The sequence below is a fragment of the Manis javanica genome, chromosome 4 (genome assembly GCF_040802235.1).
Source record: "Manis javanica isolate MJ-LG chromosome 4, MJ_LKY, whole genome shotgun sequence".
Classification (NCBI taxonomy): Eukaryota; Metazoa; Chordata; class Mammalia; order Pholidota; family Manidae; genus Manis; species Manis javanica.
This window is the reverse complement of record NC_133159.1, coordinates 164,996,592-165,018,043: the sequence shown is the minus strand read 5'-3', so window position 1 is coordinate 165,018,043 and position 21,452 is coordinate 164,996,592. Positions and strand designations below refer to the sequence as shown.

The 21,452-nt window shown below is 39.3% G+C and overlaps 1 protein-coding gene and 1 long non-coding RNA gene across 16 annotated transcripts in view; one reads left to right on the top strand and one right to left on the bottom strand.

Annotated features, from left to right (window-relative positions):
• The window catches only part of LOC140849262 (serine/threonine-protein kinase TAO1-like), a 242,042-nt gene that overhangs the window by 80,547 nt on the left and 140,043 nt on the right, over window positions 1-21,452 (top strand). For 12 of the 15 annotated variants that reach the window (XM_073236253.1, XM_073236255.1, XM_073236256.1 and 9 more), the window contains one exon: window positions 21,174-21,253. The exons of the other annotated variants lie outside the window; for them this stretch is intronic. The gene's annotated coding sequence lies outside the window, so the exon portion shown is untranslated. The remainder of the gene's footprint in view (window positions 1-21,173; window positions 21,254-21,452) is intronic. 15 annotated transcript variants of the gene reach the window in all.
• On the bottom strand, window positions 1,286-21,242 carry LOC140849312 (uncharacterized). Its single transcript, XR_012131056.1, has 2 exons — window positions 21,156-21,242; window positions 1,286-4,015 (listed from the first exon to the last, which is right to left on the bottom strand). It is a non-coding gene; the product is annotated as an uncharacterized lncRNA (long non-coding RNA).

Genomic DNA, 21,452 nt, shown 5'->3' with positions numbered 1-21,452 from the left:
TGCCTCATATAGAAATTACCAAGTATCATAATTCTTCCAAGTGGTAAAGATACCGCAAGACAAATGCTGGGCATAGAAGCCACAGGGCATAAATCCGCAAAGAAGTAAAAAGCTAACCTTTTCAAAGAATATTGCTTCTCTCTCACTTACCAACTTTACATTTCCCTGTATGGCCCCGGAAGATGACTGGTTAGCCAGAGACGGGTAAGATTCCTCAAGGGAGGAACAACCTAAGACAGGCACAGTCGCAGGGGGGCCAACAGGTGAGAAATTGGGGATCCACAGAGGTGAGGCTTAGAACCTCACCCCCCCTGTTTTGAGAGAAATCTTCTGCATCCGTGGATGTTTTGTTGCCTTGTCTAGCCTGGATTAATACTTAGTCTATAGGCACAGACCTGATCATCTACATTTGCCCTCTTACAGCACTAAATTATGTTTTCTACCTTTATCTTGCATCTACCTACCACTTCAGCATTTTATTAAAAAAATAAATAATAATAATAAGGGAGAAATGTGGGATTCACATATAAATCAAGTATAAAAATCAAATGAATAATCATATCTGACTTGATTGTTTATAGTTCATGATGCGTGATCAAAACCGAAAGTTTCTGTGATATGACTGCCCTTGCACTGTTCACCATGTAAGAACTTATTCACTATGTAAGAACTTGTTCACCATGTAAGAACTTGTTCGTTATGCTTCAGAAGATTGGAGACTGTTGAGAATTAGGCTTGGGGTTGATTAATGATTGTGCATTGAGTCCTCTATACAGAATTTTATGTTGTTAACAACCATATGATCAATAAATATGAGAGATGCCCTCTCAGAAAAAAAAAAAAAAGGAGGAGAAGAGATGTCAGGACTTCCTGTGTCCCTGGGAATATCATAGGATAAAACTTGGGTTATAAATAAAGGCTTTGAACATTTGGTTTGAGGACCAGACAGAAAAACAGAGAAAGGTCCCATTCCTGAGCATATATTCTCTTTATTGCCTTAGTTTGGTGAGACATGATCAGGGGCTTTTATTTATACAGTATTTTTATGGGAGATGGTGTGAAATGAGACCAGAAGGTCAAAACCAAACTGCCGAGGGAGTCGAATGTAAGGCTAAGAAATGATATGTTGTCTTATAGGTGATATCAAACTCTGGAAGACTTTTGATTGGAGAAAGGCCTGATCAAACTAAGATTTTTTAAAAGTTCATACTAAAACCAAAAATGTATATATACAAAAAATTTAAGCTGGGCGGCATTCTAAAGGAAAGAGAAGGGAGAGTACTGATTTTTGTGTTAAAACTATTAAGTATTTTGGCAGTGTTTTTGATTTGCTAAATTAGAAATACAAGGAAAGGACGGCTGTAAGATATGTGGTAGAGGAATTTGGCACTAGTCACTGAGGCTTATACTGGTTGTTAGAAGGAGGAAGAGGCAAAAGGGTTTCATCAGGAGTGCCCTAGAGAACAGTCAATCGATTGTAGAAAAACACTAAGGAAACTGTTTGGAGAGGGAAGGAAAAGATATTACATGCGGTTGCAAACATGTTTTCTTTGAAGAAATTGTGTGATGAGCAACTAAAATATCCCTTAGGTGGTGGGGGATGCAAACTTGGACCTGGGAGAAAGATCAAAGCCAAAAATGAATAGTCTCAAAGTTCTATATCCAGATGTAATGTTGAAGCCTGAGCAGGAATAACACAAATGTCTGAGTTGGACACAGGTCCATTGTCTAGAAAGAGGAAGAACCATCAAGGGAAGAATAGTCTGGGGTGGAGGAGATGTAAGATCCCATAGGAATATAAAAGCCACAGGCGGAACTAATTTCAGGAAAAATGATATGGCCAGCAGTGTCAGGGCCTGCAGATACAGACTAATGAATGGTCACAGAAGTAGACTTGAGCTTAGATAGTAAAAATTGAGATCCAGGAGGAGGAAGAGTGTCAACAAGTAGGAAGCTAGTGGGGGAGAATATATTTGTAAATGACATACCCGACATGCCTCAACACCCAAAAAGCAAATAACTTGATTAAAAAATGGGCGGAAGACACGAACAGACACTGCTCCAGAAAAGAAATTCAGGTGGCCTACAATGCTCCACATCGCTGATTGTCAGAGAAATGCAAATTAAAACCACAATGAGATATCACCTCACACCAGTTAGGATGGCCAACAACCAAAAAACAAGGAACAACAAATAGTGGCGAGAATACAGAGAAAGGGGAACCCTCCTACACTGTTGGTGGGAATGTAAACTAGTTCAGTCATTGTGGAAAGCAATATGGAGGTTCCTTAAAAAACTAAAAATAGAAATACCATTTGACCCAGGAATTCCACTCCTAGGAGTTTACCCAAAGAGAACAAGATCTGAGATTCAAAAAGACAGATGCACCCCTATGTTTATCACAGCACTGTTTACAATAACCAAGACATGAAGCAACCTAACTGTCCATCAGTAGATGAATGGATATAGAAGATGAGGCACATATACACACTGGAATATTTTTCAGCTGTAAGAAGAAAACAAATCCTACCATTTGCAACTACATGGATGGAGGTAGAGGGTATTATGCTCAGTGAATAAGCCAGGTGGAGAAAGACAAGCACCAAATGATTTCCCTCATTTGTGGAGTGTGACAACGAAGCAAAAGTGAAGGAACAAAACAGCAGCAGACTCACAGAACCCAAGAAGGGACTAAAGGTTACTGAAGAGGAGGGGTGAGGGAAGGTGGGTGAGGAGAGAGGGAGAAGGGAATTGAGGGGGTATTATGATTGGTACACATGGTGTGTGTGGGGTCACAGGGAAGACAGCGTAGCACAGAGAAGACAAGTAGTGACTCTGTGGCATCTTACTATGGTGATGGACAGTGACTTCAATGTATGGGGGGGACTTGATAATAAGGGTATCTTATATTTACTGATATAGTAACTACAATCTTGCTCATGTGAAACCTTCATAAGAGTGTATATCAATGATACCTTAATTAAAAAAAAGGGACAGTAAAATAAGAGGTGATTCTATTGGGTGACCAGTGGGTGAACTTTAAATGAAGTTAACTTGATAGATATTTTTCCTGGATGACTAATTGACTAATAGATATTTAAATCTCTCAGGTTTTATCAATTTCAAAGACTTCTACAATTCGCAGAAATTGGGGAAGAGAGCATGTCTTATGTTTAATGTACTTTATGTTTCATAATTCTTTTTTTTATTTCCATAAAATACAATCTTGTATATGACTGTCTTCACTCATTCCCCAAAATGAGATTTGTCTCTTTGACTTTAAGTGGGAGAAGCTGATTCATATATGGCCGATCTGGCTTTATGTGTCCAGTAGCATTCCAGAGCAAGGGAGTAAAATGCTGTTTGTCCTTCACTTTTTCTCTTATCTGTGGAGCCAAGAAAACCTTACCACTTTAGAATGATACTCCTCTGTATGCCACTCACTGCTTGATTGATTTATTTCCTGTCGCTGTCATGACTTTGATAAAGAGAGGTTTTTTACAGCAGGGATTCTGATGTGAACATCCCAAGATCACAGCTTTCTTAAAAATCATTAACACTCTTGTTTTATACTTTGAGTGTTTGCTTCTTGGCAATAGTTCATGGGATCTGACTGAATCTAAAATCTTAGAGGCACAGTTAAATCATTTAGGTCTGTATTACAAAGGATAACTTAGTTCACTCAAGTCTTAGTAACAAGATATCCTGCATCAGTTATCATCCTCCTCATAGTTAAAACATCAATCAAATTAATTAGTGAATTGCTCAAGAGCCCTTCACCCAGCTGAGAGCATTGAGCATAACTGGCTAACATGTCCTCTGGAAGCCTTTGTTCATTCATTCAGGCATTCATTTAACATTGATTGAGTACATACATACTTACTCCAGGCTGAAGAAGACCAGTCACTGCCCATAGGATTCTTCAAGACTAGTATCTTCACAAGTAGTGACAGTCTCAATGCAGTGTAGAAGACGTAGTAGCAGTGAGCACAGGAAATTATAAGAGAGAGTGTGACTAGAATATGATAAAGGGAGAGGTGACAAATGAAATTGGAGACAGTATTTACAGTTTATGTAAATCCTTACATTACTTGCTAAAGAATCCTAATTTTATCCTGAAAGCAATGGTGTCCATTGAATTATTCTAAGCAGAAGCAAGTCATGATAAGCATTTGGTTACATTCTGGGTAGGATAACAGATTTAAGGGGGAGGGAAAGTTGGAGGCAGGAAGACAGTTATATGACTATTCTAGAAATTGTGGTAAGTGGGGAAGGTCTTACTGAAGGTCCTTTCTACATGGGCTGGGAGAGGGGGTGCTGAATACAGAGCTATTTGGGAGGCAGCAGGCACCAACTGAATGGAAGGAACAGGAGGAACTAAGAGGAGAGTCAAGGACAAGTTTGCGGCTTCTATGCCCAGGTAATGGCGGGACAAAAGACAGAGGTGTCAGCCTTTGGTTATCTCTCAACTGAGCAAGATTATAGCTGCCGAGTCATCCAAGGCTGATTCAGTCTTTGACATGACTCCTGCCAGTTCATTTTTGAGGCCAACGATGAAATGGCTTTTGACCTCTTGAAACTGAGACCTTTGGAACAGTGCTGAATAGATATGAATCCAGTTTCATTGCTGGGAGCCTTAAGGTTCCTACCTCAGGATTTTGGAGGATGTATGCTTGCTTTCACTACAGTAGGACACCCTTTTGATAGTGGTTTTCTGTCATACTTTTTTTTTTTTTTTAGAGGGCATCTCTCATATTTATTGATCAAATGGTTGTTAACAACAATAAAATTCAGTATAGGGGGGTCAATGCTCAATGTACAATCATTAATCCATCTCAAGCCTAATTCTCGTCAGTCTCCAATCTTCTGAAGCATAACGAACAAGTTCTTACATGGTGAACGAATTCTTACATAGTGAATAAATTCTTACATGGTGAACAGTACAAGGGCATTCATCACAGAAACTTTCGGTTTTGATCACGCATTATGACCCATAAACAATCAGGTCAAATATGAATATTCATTTGATTTTTGTACTTGATTTATATGTTGATCCCACATTTCTCCCTCTATTATTATTATTATTTTTATTTTTAATAAAATGCTGAAGTGGTAGGTAGATGCAAGATAAAGGTAGAAAACATAGTTTAGTGCTGTAAGAGGGCAAATGTAGATGATCAGATGATCAGGTGTGTGCCTATGGACTAAGTATTAATCCAGGCTAGACAAGGGCAGCAAGACATCCACGGATGCAGAAGATTTCTCTCAAAGCAGGGGGGGTGAGGTTCTGAGCCTCACCTCTGTTGATCCCCAAATTCTCACCTGATGGCCCCCATGCGACTGTGCCTGTCTTAGGTTGTTCCTCCCTTGAGGAATCTTACCCGTCTCTGGCTAACCAGCCATCTTCCGGGGCCATACAGGGAAATGTAAAGTTGGTAAGTGAGAGAGAAGCCATATTGTTTGAAAAGGTTAGCTTTTTACTTGGCAGATTTATGCCCTGTGGCTTCTATGCCCAGCACTTGTCTCGAGGTTTCTTTACCACCTGGAGGAATTATGATACTCGGTAAATTCGATATGAGGCACGAATTCTATTTAAGGGTTGTAATTAGGAAGGAAGAAGAAAAGCTATAGAGGTAGCATATGGAGGAAAACATGGGAGGATTGATTATTTTTTTGACATATCTTCTTGTAGAGTAACTTAAGCATGTATAGGTTTTAAACTACCAACTAATTTGCGCTCACATATTAACATAATAGGAATACGGTGACATAAACAAAGCAAATCTATAATTACCATCCATCTCCAGTGAAGCCAAGAAAACCATTTAGGCACCCTAGGCATTTGTGAAAATTTGTTTATGATATGATGGATATTGTCCAAATGTACTTGAACAGTCTGAGAGAAATCAGACAAATTAAAGCAGCCCATTTCTGGTATCTGTTCACATCCCATATGTTCTTTTAACCATAGATAGTCTATAGTCATAAGATTTTGGAGTGCTACACCTTGCACCCCTCCCAACTCCTGGTTGAGTTCCAACAGTACAGATCCGGTCAAATTCGTTGTCTCACTGTATGCACATGCCAGCCTAGACATCTTCCTCCTTATTCCAATGGCAAGTCCAGGAGACGGTGGGGTGGATGCAGCCACAACCGCAGCATTGCTCAGATCCCTGTGGAGGCTTTTTGATGATCATCCCCCGGCACGAGTCCTCCAGAGAGTGCTGATGCCGGAAGCTCCTCCTCATATCGTATCTTAGTTCATTTTCTGGGTAGCCAAGCTAGGCCTTGATCTTCTGCATAGAAACAAACAGACCCTTTGCCCACACTTTGACATGCCCTCTATACCACTGTGCAGAACTCATTGGAGGTCAGCACACAGGAACTGCTTTTTTTTTTTTTATTAAGAGAAAGGAATATTATCAGAAAAGAGTACCTCCATAGCTGATCATCTGACACCCTTTAAGTGATCAACATTAAGGATATTTAAAGCATGTGTTGATCTTTGATTTACCAATAGTTTTATCCTGTCAAGGAGTAATCCCCCTTTTCTTTCTTTCTTTCTTTCTTTTTTTTTTTTAATTTTTAGTCTACACTTACATGAAGAATACTATGTTTACTATGCTCTCCCCTATATCAGGTCCCCCCTAACAACCACATTACGGTTACTGTCCATCAGCGTAGCAAAATGTTGTAGAATCACTACTTGTCCTCTCTTTGTTGTACAGCCCACCCTCCCCTTTATCCCTCCCCCCCCATGAATGCTAATCTTAATACCCCCCTTCTTCTTCCCCCCCTTATCCCTCCCTGCCCACCCATCCTCCCCAGTTCCTTTCCCTTTGGTACCTGTTAGTCCATTTTTGGGTTCTGTAATTCCGCTGCTGTTTTGTTCCTTCAGTTTTTCCTTTGTTCTTATACTCCTCAGATGAGTGAAATCATTTGGTATTTCTCTTTCTCCGCTTGGCTTATTTCACTGAGCATAATACTCTCCAGCTCCATCCATGTTGCTGCAAATGGTTGGATTTTTCCACTTCTTATGGCTGAGTAGTATTCCATTGTGTATATGTACCACATCTTCTTTATCCATTCCTCTACCGATGGACATTTAGGTTGCTTCCAATTCTTGGCTATTGTAAATAGTGCTGCGATAAACATAGGGGTGCATCTGTCTTTCTCAAACTTGATTGCTGCGTTCTTAGGGTAAATTCCTAGGAGTGGAATTCCTGGGTCAAATGGTAGATCTGTTTTGAGCATTTTGATGAACCTCCATACTGCTTTCCACAATGGTTGAACTAATTTACATTCCCACCAGCAGTGTAGGAGGGTTCCCCTTTCTCCACAGCCTTGCCAACATTTGTTGTTGTTTGTCTTTTGGATGGCAGCCATCCTTACTGGTGTGAGGTGATACCACATTGTAGTTTTAATTTGCATTTCTCTGATAATTAGCGATGTGGAGCATCTTTTCATGTGTCTGTTGGCCATCTGTATTTCTTTTTTAGAGAACTGTCTGTTCAGTTCCTCTGCCCATTTTTTAATTGGGTTATTTGTTTTTTGTTTGTTGAGGCGTGTGAGCTCTTTATATATTCTGGATGTCAAGCCTTTATCGGATCTGTCATTTTCAAATATATTCTCCCATACTGTAGGGTTCCTTTTTGTTCTGTTGATGGTGTCTTTCGCTGTACAGAAGCTTTTCAGCTTAATGTAGTCCCACTTGCTCATTTTTGCTGTTGTTTTCCTTGCCCCGGGAGATATGTTCAAGAAGAGGTCACTCATGTTTATGTCTAAGAGGTTTTTGCCTATGTTTTTTTCCAAGAGTTTAATGGTTTCATGACTTACATTCAGGTCTTTGATCCATTTTGAGTTTACCTTTGTATATGGGGTTAGACAATGGTCCAGTTTCATTCTCCTACATGTAGCTGTCCAGTTTTGCCAGCACCATCTGTTGAAGAGACTGTCATTTTGCCATTGTATGTCCATGGCTCCTTTATCAAATATTAATTGACCATATATGTTTGGGTTAATTTCTGGAGTCTCTAATCTGTTCCACTGGTCTGTGGCTCTGTTCTTGTGCCAGTACCAAATTGTCTTGATTACTATGGCTTTGTAGTAGAGCTTGAAGTTGGGGAGTGAGATCCCCCCTGCTTTATTCCTCTTTTTCAGGATTGCTTTGGCTATTCGGGGTCTTTGGTGTTTTCATATGAATTTTTGAATTATTTGTTCCAATTTATTGAAGAATTTTGCTGGTAATTTGAGAGGGATTGCATCAAATCTGTATATTGCTTTGGGCAGGATGGCCATTTTGACGATATTAATTCTTCCTAGCCATGAGCATGGGATGAGTTTCCATTTACTAGTGTCCCCTTTAATTTCTCTTAAGAGTGACTTGTAGTTATCAGAGTATAAGTCTTTCACTTCTTTGGTTAGGTTTATTCCTAGGTATTTTATTCTTTTTGATGCAATGGTGAATGGAATTGTTTTCCTGATTTCTCTTTCTATTGGTTCATTGTTAGTGTATAGGAAAGCTACAGATTTCTGTGTGTTAATTTTGTATCCTGCAAATTTGCTGTATTCCGATATCAGTTCTAGTAGTTTTGGAGTGGAGTCTTTAGGGTGTTTTATGTACAGTATCATATCATCTGCAAATAGTGACAGTTTAACTTCTTCTTTACCAATCTGGATTCCTTGTATTTCTTTGTTTTGTCTGATTGCCATGGCTAGGACCTCCAGTACTATGTTAAATAACAGTGGGGAGAGTGGGCATCCCTGTCTGGTTCCCGATCTCAGAGGAAATGCTTTCAGCTTCTCGCTGTTCAGTATAATGCTGGCTGTGGGTTTATCATATATGGCCTTTATTATGTTGAGGTACTTGCCCTCTATTCCCATTTTGCAGAGAGTTTTTATCATGAATGGATGTTGAATTTTGTCAAATGCTTTTTCAGCATCTATGGAGATGATCATGTGGTTTTTGTCTTTCTTTTTGTTGATGTGGTGGATGATGTTGATGGATTTTCGAATGTTGTACCATCCTTGCATCCCTGGGATGAACCCCACTTGGTCATGGTGTATGATCCTTTTGATATACTGTAGAATTCTGTTTGCTAATATTTTATTGAGTATTTTTGCATCTACATTCATCAGGGATATTGCTCTCTAATTTTCTTTTTTGGTGGGGTCTTTGCCTGGTTTTGGTATTAGGGTGATGTTGGCTTCATAGAATGAGTTTGAGAGTATTCCCTCTTCTTCTATTTTTTGGAACACTTTAAGGAGAATGGGTATTATGTCTTCTCTGTGTGTCTGATAAAATTCCGAGGTAAATCCGTCCGGCCCCGGGGTTTTGTTCTTGGGTAGTTTTTTGATTACTGTTTCAATTTCTTTGCTTGTAATTGGTTTGTTTAACTTTTGTGTTTCTTCCTTGGTCAGTCTTGGGAGGTTTTATTTTTCTAGGAAGTTGTCCATTTCTACTAGGTTTTCCAGCTTGTTGGCATGTAGGTTTTCATAGTAGTCTTTAATAATTCTTTGTATTTCTGTGGTGTCTGTCGTGATTTTTCCATTCTCATTTCTGATTATGTTGATTTGGGTTGATTCTATTTTTCTCTTAATAAGTTGGGCTAGAGGCTTATCTATTTTGTTTATTTTCTCGAAGAACCAGCTCTTGGTTTCGTTGATTTTTGTTATTGTTTATTCTTCTCAATTTTGTTTATTTCTTCTCTGATCTTTATTATGTCCCCCCTTCTGCTGAGTTTAGGCCTCATTTGTTTTTCTTTTTCCAGTTTTGATAATTGTGATGTTAGACTATTCATTTGGGATTGTTCTTCCTTCTTCAAGTGTGCCTGGATCGCTATATACTTTCCTCTTAAGACTGCTTTCGCTGCATCCCACTGAAGTTGGGGCTTAGTGTTGTTGTTGTCATTTGTTTCTATATATTCCTTGATCTCTATTTTGATTTGTTCATTGATCCATTGATTATTATTAGTAGCATGTTGTTAAGCCTCCATGTGTTTGTGAGCCTTTTTGTTTTCTTTGTAGAATTTATTTCTACTTTTATACCTTTGTGGTCTGAAAAATTGGTTGGTAGAATTTCAATATTTTGGAGTTTATTGAGGCTCTTTTTGTGAGCTAGTATGTGGTCTATTCTGGAGAATGTTCCATGTGCACTTGAGAAGAATGTATATCCTGTTGCTTTTGGATGTAGAGTTCTATAGATGTCTATTAGGTCCATCTGTTCTAGTGTGTTGTTCAGTGCCTGTGTGTCCTTACTTATTTTCTGCCTGGTGGATCTATCCTTCGGGGTGAGTGGTGTGTTGATGTATCCTAAAATGAATGCATTGCAGTCTATTTCCCTCTTTAGTTTTGTTAGTATTTGCTTCACATATGCTGGTGCTCCTGTATTGGGTGCATATATATTTAGAATGGTTATATTCTCTTGTTGGACTGAGCCCTTTATCACTATGTAGCATCCTTCTTTATCTCTTGTTACTTTCTTTGTTTTGAAGTCTATTTTGTCTGATATTAGTACTGCAACCCCTGCTTTCTTCTCACTGTTGTTTGCCTGAAATATATTTTTCCATCCCTTGACTTTTAGTCTATGCTTATCTTTGGGTTTAAGGTGAGTTTCTTGGAAGCAGCATATAGATGGGTCTTGCTTTTATATCCATTCTATTGCTCTGTGTCTTTTGATTGGTGCATTAAGTCCATTTACATTTAGAGTGACTATTGAGAGATATGTACTTATTGCATTGCAGGCTTTAGATTCGTGGTTACCAAAGGTTCAAGTTTAGCTTCTTTAGTATCTTACTGCCTAACTTAGCTCGCTTATTGAGCTGTTATATACACTGTCTGGAGATTCTTTTCTTCTCTCCCTTCTTATTCCTCCTCCTCCATTCTTCATATGTTGTGTGTTTTGTTCTGTGCTCTTTTTAGGGGTTCTCCCATCTAGAGCAGTCCCTGTAGGATGCCCTGTAGAGGTGGTTTGTGGGAAGCAAATTCCCTCAGCTTTTGCTTGTCTGGGAATTGTTTAATCCCGCCATCATATTTAAATGATAGTCATGCTGGATACAGTATCCTTGGTTCAAGGCCCTTCTGTTTCATTGCATTAAGTATATCATGCCATTCTCTTCTGGCCTGTAGGGTTTCTGTCGAGAAGTCTGATGTTAGCCTGATGGGTTTTCCTTTATAGGTGACCTTTTTCTCTCTAGCTGCCTTTAAAACTCTTTCCTTGTCCTTGATCCTTGCCATTTTAATTACTATGTGTCTTGGTGTTGTCCTCCTTGGATCCTTTCTGTTGGGGGTTCTGTGTAATTCCATGGTCTGTTCAATTATTTCCTCCCCCAGTTTGGGGAAGTTTTCAGCAATTATTTCTTCAAAGAGACTTTCTATCCCTTTTCCTCTTTCTTCTTCTTCTGGTACCCCTATCATACGAATATTATTCCTTTTGGATTGGTCACATAGTTCTCTTAGTGTTGTTTCATTCTTGGAGATCCTTTTATCTCTCTCTATGTCAGCTTCTATATGTTCCTGTTCTCTGGCTTCTATTCCTTCAATGGCCTCTTGCATCTTATCCATTCTGCTTATAAATCCTTCCAGGGATTGTTTCACTTCTGTGATCTCCTTCCTGACATCTGTGATCTCCCTCCAGACTTCATCCCTTTGCTCTTGCATTTTTCTCTGCATCTCATCCCATTGCTCTTGCATTTTTCTCTGCATCTCTGTCAGCATGTTCATGATTTTTATTTTGAATTCTTTTTCAGGAGGACTGGTTAGGTCTGTCTCCTTCTCAGGTGTTGTCTCTGTGATCTTTGTCTGCCTGTAGTTTTGCCTTTTCATGGTGATAGAGATAGTTTGCAGAGCTGGTACGAGTGACTGCTGGAAGAGCTTCCCTTCTTTTTGGTTTGTGGCCTTCCCGTCCCCCTTCGCAAGGCGCCGGGTTCTTGCAGGTGTGTATGTGGTCTGGATGTTGTCCTGTGTCCTCTGGTCTCTATTTTAGGAGTAGTTTTCTTTGTTATATTTTCATAGATCTATGTGTTTTGGGGAGGAGATTTCCACTGCTGTACTCACTCCGCCATCCTGGCTCCGCCCTTTTATTCTTTTTAATAACTGTAATCATATGTATGGTTTTCATTTCACCTTGATAATGATTGTAATGCTTAGTACTTTGTATCTTCAAAGATCTCAACGACATTAAATAACTTATCTACCTAATATCCCTGTGAGTTAGTAGGTGGAGATTATTGCCCCATTATTCAGATGGGAAAACCCAGAGAGATCATCAGTGACTTGCCCAAGGCTATCCAGCCTCACACTGACAGAACCGGATTTGGAATATGCAGTTTCCTTTTTCTTATCACACTCATACTACAAGTTTATTGTTAGTCTTAACTTATTAGACCATTTCACCATTTCACTTACTCAAAAATCTCTGCATTTAGGTCTCGAAAAGGGCAAGCAGGATATGAGTGAAAGTGCCCAAATGACTAAGCCCTGCATATGTGGATGGGGAGCAGGTGGAGCCAGGAATAGTAATATAACCCTAGCAGTATAACCAAGTCTCCACTCCAGTATATCCAGGGAATGAATGCCCATTTTCCAGTGGAGCGATGATATCATTTCCGCCAGCAGAGCAGTCAGTCATTATGTCAGGGAGACTTCAGTGGCAGTTTGGTATAACTTTTAACTCTGTAAACTAGCAGCAAGAAAGCGGTTAGTGAAATTGTCTCTTTTGTGTTATAAGGCTCTGTGGTATAATGGAAAGAGAACTGACTTTGGAGCTGTAGAGACCTGATTTGAAATCACTCCCAAGAGGGAACTGAAATGACATTGGGCTATAACAGTGTGGGAGGGATTAGATGATGATGTATGTCAGCTTCCTAGTGTGGAACCCGACAATTATTGCTTCATAAATAGTTGCTGTTATTTTTATTCTCATTCAAAGAGAAGATATAACACTGAGGGTGCACTCTGATTTTTTCCATTGAATGACAGGACCAGGTAGATTCAACTTTTGAGGAATTACAGTCTATAAAAGAAGCCAGTGAAACATTCTGATATTGAGTCAACTAGATACAGTATCACCCCTTGTTCACTGACAAATATGGGAAGGTAATTTCAGTAGGTCAGTCATCAGTGTGTGCCTTCCAAAACATTATAGTCATGTTACAGTAAACTTTTTATATTTCTTGCATCACAAAGATTTATTGAAGTGATAAAAGTTATTATGGAAAACAGTGTCCAGTAACTATGGTAACAGTTATTTGATCTCACAGTAATTAGCTAAGCATTTAGTTGCACAGTACTTTCACAATGCCTTCCTGGTTAGTTCATTAAACAAAATTAGCTTTTGTTTGAACTGCCTTCCTACAACATCTTAAATTTTATTTTAATTCAAAAGAATTGGAAAGTGTTATTCAAAACTACCTATCCAACTTACAATTTATGGGCACATTTGAGGTTACAATTGGTTTTTATTTAATTCTTTATTTATACCACAGTATGATCATGATTTATCAGATGATCCTCTGAACTGTATCTTTCAGTTTAGTAGGGTGAGCTAAGAAATGAATGGTGAAGTTGGAAACTGGTTTTTAAATTCTGACCCCATTCCTGGCTCAGATGGCAGGTTGGGTCAGCTGGTATCTTTCCCATGACTTTGTTTCTGTACGTGGGACATGGGGTCGCTGGATGGTCAGTGTGAGAGTTTTAGGAATGTGATCATTCCTTGATAATCTGCTGCTCCTGATGAGAAACCCGGAGTTAGTGGGTGCCTCGGTTTTGTAAAGCAGTCCCGCTAGGTACCTCTTCTGCCCTCTTCAGCACAATTCACGCTGAGTTCAGGTGCGTCTCCTTTTGCAAGGTGGAATGTGTTGCCGATGATTCACCTCATTGATGATTTCATTCTCAGAGGCCTTCCAGTGCTCCTGAGATAAGGACCTCTCAGACTGTGTTAAGGCCTATCTGCTCTGTACCTGCTCCCCACCCACCCCCTTTGTACAGGTGAAGTGCAACACATACTGTGTGGTGGATTGGAGATCCCAAACACAAATGAAAGCTTCAAGCACTCAGGATTTTAAAACAGCAAAATAATAAAATAAAACAAAAAAAGTTTTAACTTATTTAAAATAAGGAGTCCCAAAGTAAATGAGCAAAATAGGACCCTTTAAAATTAAATGACATTTCCTTGTATTAATTTCATTGTAATTCCTGTCAGTTTAGTGATTTTATTTTTCTGTCACTGAATTTTTAAAAGACAATACTAGCTTTCAAAAACTAGTTGCTTTCTGAGTTGTCAAGCTCTTCTCTCATTTAACTGGATGTCACATACCAGTTTTCAGTTGGGCAGGTGTTTTTCATATGGGCCATGACATTTCCAATTCTACGCTATTTATTTGCCAATTAGGTTGTTTTCTATGCAGGATAAATGCATCTTTAGTTTCACTAAGGTTAGAATTCTAGTGTATTAATCTATTTGTTCTTGATTGGTCTTGAAATTTTGGGCCAATCTGAAGATAATAAAAATAATAATACAGTTTGACCCAGGAATTCCAGTTCTAGGAATTTACCCTAAGAATGCAGCACTCCAGTTTGAAAAAGACAGATGCACCCCTATGTTTATTGCTGCACTGTTTACAATAGCCAAGATATGGAAGCAACCTAAATGTCCCTCAGTAGATGAATGGATAAAGATGTGGTACATATACACAATGGAATGTTACTCAGCCATAAGGAAAAAACAGATCCTACCATTCGCAACAACATGGATGGAGGTAGAGGGTATTATGCTCAGTGACATAAGCCAGGCAGAGAAAGACAAGGACCAAATGATTGCACTCATAAGTGGAGTATAAGAACAAATGAAAACTGAAGGAACAAAATAGCAGCAGAATCACAGAACCCAAGAATGGACTAACAGTTACCAAAGGGAAAGGGACTGGGGAGGATGGGTGGGAAGGGAGGGATAAGGGTGGGGAAAAAGAAAGAGGGCATTACGATTAGCATGTATAGTGCGAGGGGGGCACGGGGAGGGCTGTGCAACACAGAGCAGACAAGTAGTGATTTTACAGCATCTTGCTATGCTGATGGACAGTGACTGTGAAGGGGTATGTGGGGGGGACTTGGTGAAGGGGGAAGCCTAGTAAACATAATGTTCTTCATGTAATTGTAGATTAATGATACCAAAATAAAAAATAATGATAATAATAATACAACAAACAATAAGTTATGCTCACTGGCTTCAGCACATGACTCATTCCTTTTTCCCATCTTCTTTCTTGCTTTTTGTCTTGTATGAGTTTGACATCTCAGCTGAAAAGCCCCTAAAACACTTCACACCTCTCATCTCTTCTACCTACTCTTACTTCTTCATAGAATAATGTCTTTCTTTCACTCCATTTGGAAAAAAATTGATGTCCTTTGAAGCAACTTTTGTGAAACTTCCCTTGATTTCTCTCCCATCCCGTTTTCTGATCCCATGTCGTTTGTACCTAATTCTTGCCTCCACTTGTCATCTTACATTAAAACTTTTGGTTAAAAATTACCTTTCCCCAGTGAGCTATGAACTCCATCAGTAGAGTTTCACTCCTTATAGAATTTTCTATGTATGGCTCTCCAGTCCCTTCAGAAAACAGAAGTATTATTTGTTGAACTTCCAGTGTATTTTAGGTGCTGCACAGTGTGTTTTAACCATTCCCGTAACCCTATGGGGTAAGTATTAACATCCACATGTTTTATCAAGAGAATCTAAGGTTCAGAAAGATGAAGTGCCATAAGAAGTTAGTAATTGGAAGAGCTGGAATTTGAACACAAGACTCTCTGCCTCCAAAACTCGGTCTCTTTCACTTTTCCAATCCATTGGCTCCATTTTGGTGACTCAGCCCAGTATGAATTCCATACCAAACCAATTCATTACAGCAGGCACCACAAACCTGTATTCCTTTGATCTCTTGGCCTGGTACTGTGCCAGCAGTTGACCAGCAGTCTACCCCCCTCCCTCCTGGGTCTCCTGCCTGCTCTAGTGCTCTAGATCTCTGCTGAAGAAATGACACAGATCTTCCAGACATGGCTTTTTACAAAGACAGGCAACATAATATCATTTAGACAAAGAATGCCTGGTTTACCACTCACATCGCACCCCAAGCCTCTGCAGTGCCCATCGTGAATACGGACAGTCATGAGTTCATTCACAGCCTTCCAGGTAATCAGTTGATGAGAATTAAGATAGTAGATAACACTTATTTGCCACTCTGCTGTACCCCCTAACTTGCTGTTGCTGAGCAGTTGTCTCTTGCTTCTCTCTCAGTCCTACCACCAGCAGAGTTATTAACACCCTGAAACCCTCTTTCTTTCTCCTGAAAAAGTGGATGACTTAATTGTTTGCTTATGCTTTTAGTTGACCCACCTTCCTCCTACCACTCTCTGTAGAATAATTAGTAATAGAGTAGCGTCATTTTACTGTACATTTCATGAAGACAAACTGTGTGTATCGTCCCTCATATATAAAGTGCCTGGTAGACAACATGGATGGAGCTAGAGGGTACTACGCTCAGTGAAATAAGCCAGGTGGAGAAAGACAAGTACCAAATGATTTCACTCATATGTGGAGTATAAGAACAAAGAAAAACTGAAGGAACAAAACAGCAGCAGACTCACAGAACCCAAGAGGGAACTAATGGCTGCCAAAGGGAAAGGGACTGGGCAGGAGGGGAGGGAAGGGAGGGATAAGGGCAAGGAAAAAAAAGGGGGGCCTTACGATTAGCATGTATAATGTGAGGGGGGGCATAGGGAGGGATGTGCAACTCAGAGAAGAAAATAGCGAGTCTACAGCATCTTACTACGCTGATGGACAGTGACTGTAATGGGGTTTGTATGGGGGGACCTGGTAAAGGGGGAAGTCTAGTAACCATAATGTTCTTCATGTAATTGAAGATTAATGATAATAAAATGAATTTTAAAAAATAAATAAATAAAAAATAAAGTGCCTGGTAGAGTGCCAGATGTGGTAGAAGCTCAAGTACAGAAAGGAGGGAAAATGGAAGGAGGGATGGAGTTGGTATGGATAGTATACTGTATACATCTTTTTGTTCTCTCGTAATAATTCAATGAAGTCGGTATTATTATCCCTATTAGAGATGAATAAATGGACACTCGTGGAGGTTACACTGCTTATAATTGGAGGAGCATCTGGTCTTTCACAGACTTGCCCAAATTCCATCTCTTCTGGAAAACCTTTTATTATCCCTTCAGCCATGACCACCACCCTGCACAACTATGGGGAATACCATTCACATAGATGACAGTGTGAATGACACCCCTGCAGTTGTGCAATTTGGTGGCCCTGGTGAAAGCTCCCTCCTCTGTATTTCTGTGGTGCTTGAGGTCTTTGTTACATCAGGTTTCACACTGTGCCCCTGCATTCTACATTAAAGTCCTGTTGCCCCTACTAGGTTATGAATTCCTTGAGGGGAGGAAAGTGCTTTTTTCATCTGTGTCTCTTGATGGGCATACACAGAGTGATTGCTGAATGGTTGGATATCCTGTTTGCTGTTTGGCCGAACCTGTACCTCTGTCACGTGAGATCTGTCAGCCATCCTCTGCCTCACCTCGGTTTCCTGCTCTTGATGCTCAATATCTTTCCTGCCAGTTCCTGAGGAAGGCATCTCCCCTTCAAGTTGCCTCTCTCTTGGTATCACAGTCAAGGCCACCGGGGTATTCATTAGGCAGTAGGGGCACAATGACCAAATGATATCATACTTTTCAGAAACCTCAAAAATGTTGGAGATCTTGAAAGAAAAATGATTGGCTGAAACACACAAAGAAGTATAGGATCGGAGACAGACAAGAATTAGGCTTGAGATGGATTAATGATTGTGCATTGAGCATTGACTCCCCTATACAGAATTTTATTGTTGTTAACAACCATTTGATCAATAAATATGAGAGATGCCCTCTCAAAAAAAAAAAAAGTATAGGATCAAAAATAAGTGTTTAAGCAAACAAATATAAAACTAACTATGTTATCTTCATTAAATGTTAAACTTGGGAGTGATTACTGCGAAATTATAGCAAACATAAATGAGTAACCCATAGCCAAATAGTTTAAAAAACAAAAATAGAATAATTCTTTCAAAAATGTTTTGGCCATAAACTTATTTTTCGTGTGGGTTATGAGTATAGCTTTTAGTATGTTTGATACGATGTTAGGGTGAGGGACTCCAAAAATTAAACATATTTGACCTCTTAAATTGTCTGGGTTTGCAATGCCGTGCATATAGCCCAACAAATATTTGCTGGATTTTCATTGATTGTATTATATGATGGTGGTCTCCGTTGTTTTGGAGAGAAGTAAGCATGGATATTTTGTTATTTTACTTCTATTGTGTTGTTAAAAAGAAAAAAGTTAAGAGAATTCTTCCTATTTATGTAGAACAAGTGCCACATTCCCGTGGAGATACTGAGAAATCTTTGGGGCCCTCGGGTGGTACCAGTTAGAGGCTCTTGAATGCCCTGTCCTGGCCTACTGTCAGGTTTCCTTGCCACCCTGTCTGGTTTCTTCCAAGGATTGGAAGTTGGGGATGGCAAAGAAGCCCTGAAGGCAGAATGCTAGACCAGGTGAAGCAAAGGGGGTGCCCCGGCTGGGCCCTGGGAACAGTCAGGAACAAAGGCAAGTGCAGTGTGTGTGTGAGCCTTGCTGGAACTGACCTTTCCCCTTGCCCTTCACATTCAGGGTAACCCAAAGTGACCAGCCATTGTTTTTAGGTACTGATTATGCAGTGACCATGTATACAGATGGTAGAGGTATTTTCCTCAGCAGTGAGGATTGGCTATTTGTAACCTGGGTAGATTTGGGTATGCTTTTGCTTCAATCAGGAGGGATGTTTCCCCTTTGCTTATTTTGGGTGTTGTTTCATTTTTCATTCTGTAATGTAAATTGCAGTTCCACTACTGATGTTTGCTTTTATATCTGGTCAAAATCCTCTGTCACCCTTCACCTTTCACTAGCTATGTATAGTGTTGGTATGCCTTTGATGACCGAAGAGGAAGGTTCATACCTAATGTTGTCGGCTTACTAACCATCTATCAGGGACGGTTCAGCTCACAGTGAGAACCAGGATGGGACTGCAATTGAGGCATAGCTGGAGGATAGGGCCATCATCAAAGGTGAAAATGTAAAGCATGTTAAACATATTGTGTATTTGTGTAGGTATTATAATACATCACCCATAACCACCATGAAGGGATTTTTTTTTAATAAGTAGATTTACGTGATTTATCATCTCCAAAAGTTAGAATTGCCAGTTAAATACATATGTAATTTCTCAAAGGAAATCATGAAAAAGGACATTCCACTCTTATTACAAAGCTATTTTAGGGGTAAATATTTTGATAGCTTGTGGGGTTCACTGCTCCTGGGAGCTGAAACACGGCTGAGCCTGAGGCAGCACAGATGGAACACTGAGACATATCAGTGGTTGCCCCCTTCTGCATATATATTGCAAGTGGTTGATTATGGCAGTTGTGAACATTAACATATTCTATGCCACTGTCAGAAGAATAACTTCCATGTGAGAAATGGTCTTGTTATTTAAGAACGGTAATGACCATTCTAAGACTTCCCTCACAAATAAACTAGAGTGGAGTATGTTATGATAACAAGCATTTTGTTAGGTAAGAGTAATAATTAGAATCAAACTGGTAGACTGGAGTAAGTAAAGTCTGCCTAAACTTGTTTCAGATACAGCATGAATGTTTAGGTAAAGTGCATGTAGTGGTCAATAAGGAGAACGGATGCATTAAGATGGAAAGATGGCTTGATATTTTTCTTTTTCGAAGCTAATAGTTGAGACACTAAGACATATAAATAATAACTTATAATTTATGAAAATAATCAAACACATCATCCAACCTTGTTGTTAGGAAAGAAGCATGTACCTTTAAAATGTTGGCTGATTTCCATGCTTGCCCTGTAGATAGTTTGCATTAAGCCACATTTTAAAATTGTAACACTTTTTTCTTTCGTTTGAGCTAAAATCCTTTTCTTCATTCATCAGCCTTAAAAAACTTGTCCTTTTGAACGTTGCATTGTTTATTAGCAGAGGGATGAACGTAATAAACCCAGCACAGTCTTTTACACTCCTGACAGATTAGCAAGAAATGGCTTAAACTGTATAACAACAAGCATGTATGTTATTTTGTCGTATTTGGTGTTCCTGGTAAAGCATAAGTTTCTTGCAGGCAGGAACCATCTCTATGTCCTCATTTAGTGGTGTGTTGAATAAACGTTGAAGCACTCATAACTAAGAAAGTGACAGTTTAACTCTCCAAAAGCTTTCAGCAAACAAATGGTAAAGATGATTTTTGGAAGAAACCACCAAGATGTCTTTGTTAGTAACACAAGCAGGAACTTGGGTAATGTGAGCTACCGGTGCTGGAAGTTGGTTCATTGTAAACTTAGTCTTGTATTTTCTACTAGAGAAAAACAGGCCCAAATACTACCTCAGAGAGAGTGTGCATAAATTCAGCAACTAAATTTGATTTTCCAAAGAGTTTCTAAACTGAGGAAATGTCTTTTAAAACCCGTTTATCTAGAATGTTCTGTGATTGCAACATCTGCTAAGGCCTATTACGTTCTTCTCTTAAACAGTTTTATTGTTGTGTGTGCAAACTGCTTATTTCATGCAATAAAGCTAAGTTGACTGCAGACTTTCTAACAAGCAGGAATTTTTTTAACATTGAAGGACACTGCATATTCCCTATCATCGTACATGATAGTAACACAAATAGTCCTGTTCAGAATGATCCTATTAACCTCATTTAAAAAAAGAAAGTCTCTATTATTTGAAGTCTGATTATAATATAGCTGATTATAATATAAACTGATACTGAATATACTTGCAGCAATGCTTTTGACCCCTAGTATGTTTCATTAGATTTTTGTTTGGGGACCCAGACAGGAGAAAGCCTTTAAATGTCTCTAGATGTTTTTATTTAAGACACAGGATTCAATAGCAATTAACTGACTAATGGAGAAAAGATTTTTATTACATCTAAAATCTAAAATTTGGTAAGGGAAATCTCGTTTTATACTGTTGTAGTTTGTCTGTGACTATATTTGGATTGAATAAACATGTTTAGTAATTTAAGACTTTCTCACCTTCATGTTTACCTACCTGGCTGCTGCTGTACAGACCTCCAGTCTTCCTGAATAGTAGCATAGCTGCAGAGACCACGGACTTGTTCAGGAGCTCTGCCCACCTACCCCAAAGAGGTCAGTGAAATGCAAAGTCAACTTCTTGCCAACAACTCTGACAGTTATAAGTAGATGAAGATGACTTTAAAAAACATTCAGAGTTTTTGCTAATGATAGCATTTCACCCTTAAAACACATCAGTGAGATACCATTTGCTATTTGCCCCAACTGTGCAGAGCACGGCAAAAAACTGTGTAGGTCATTTGACCTGGAGCCA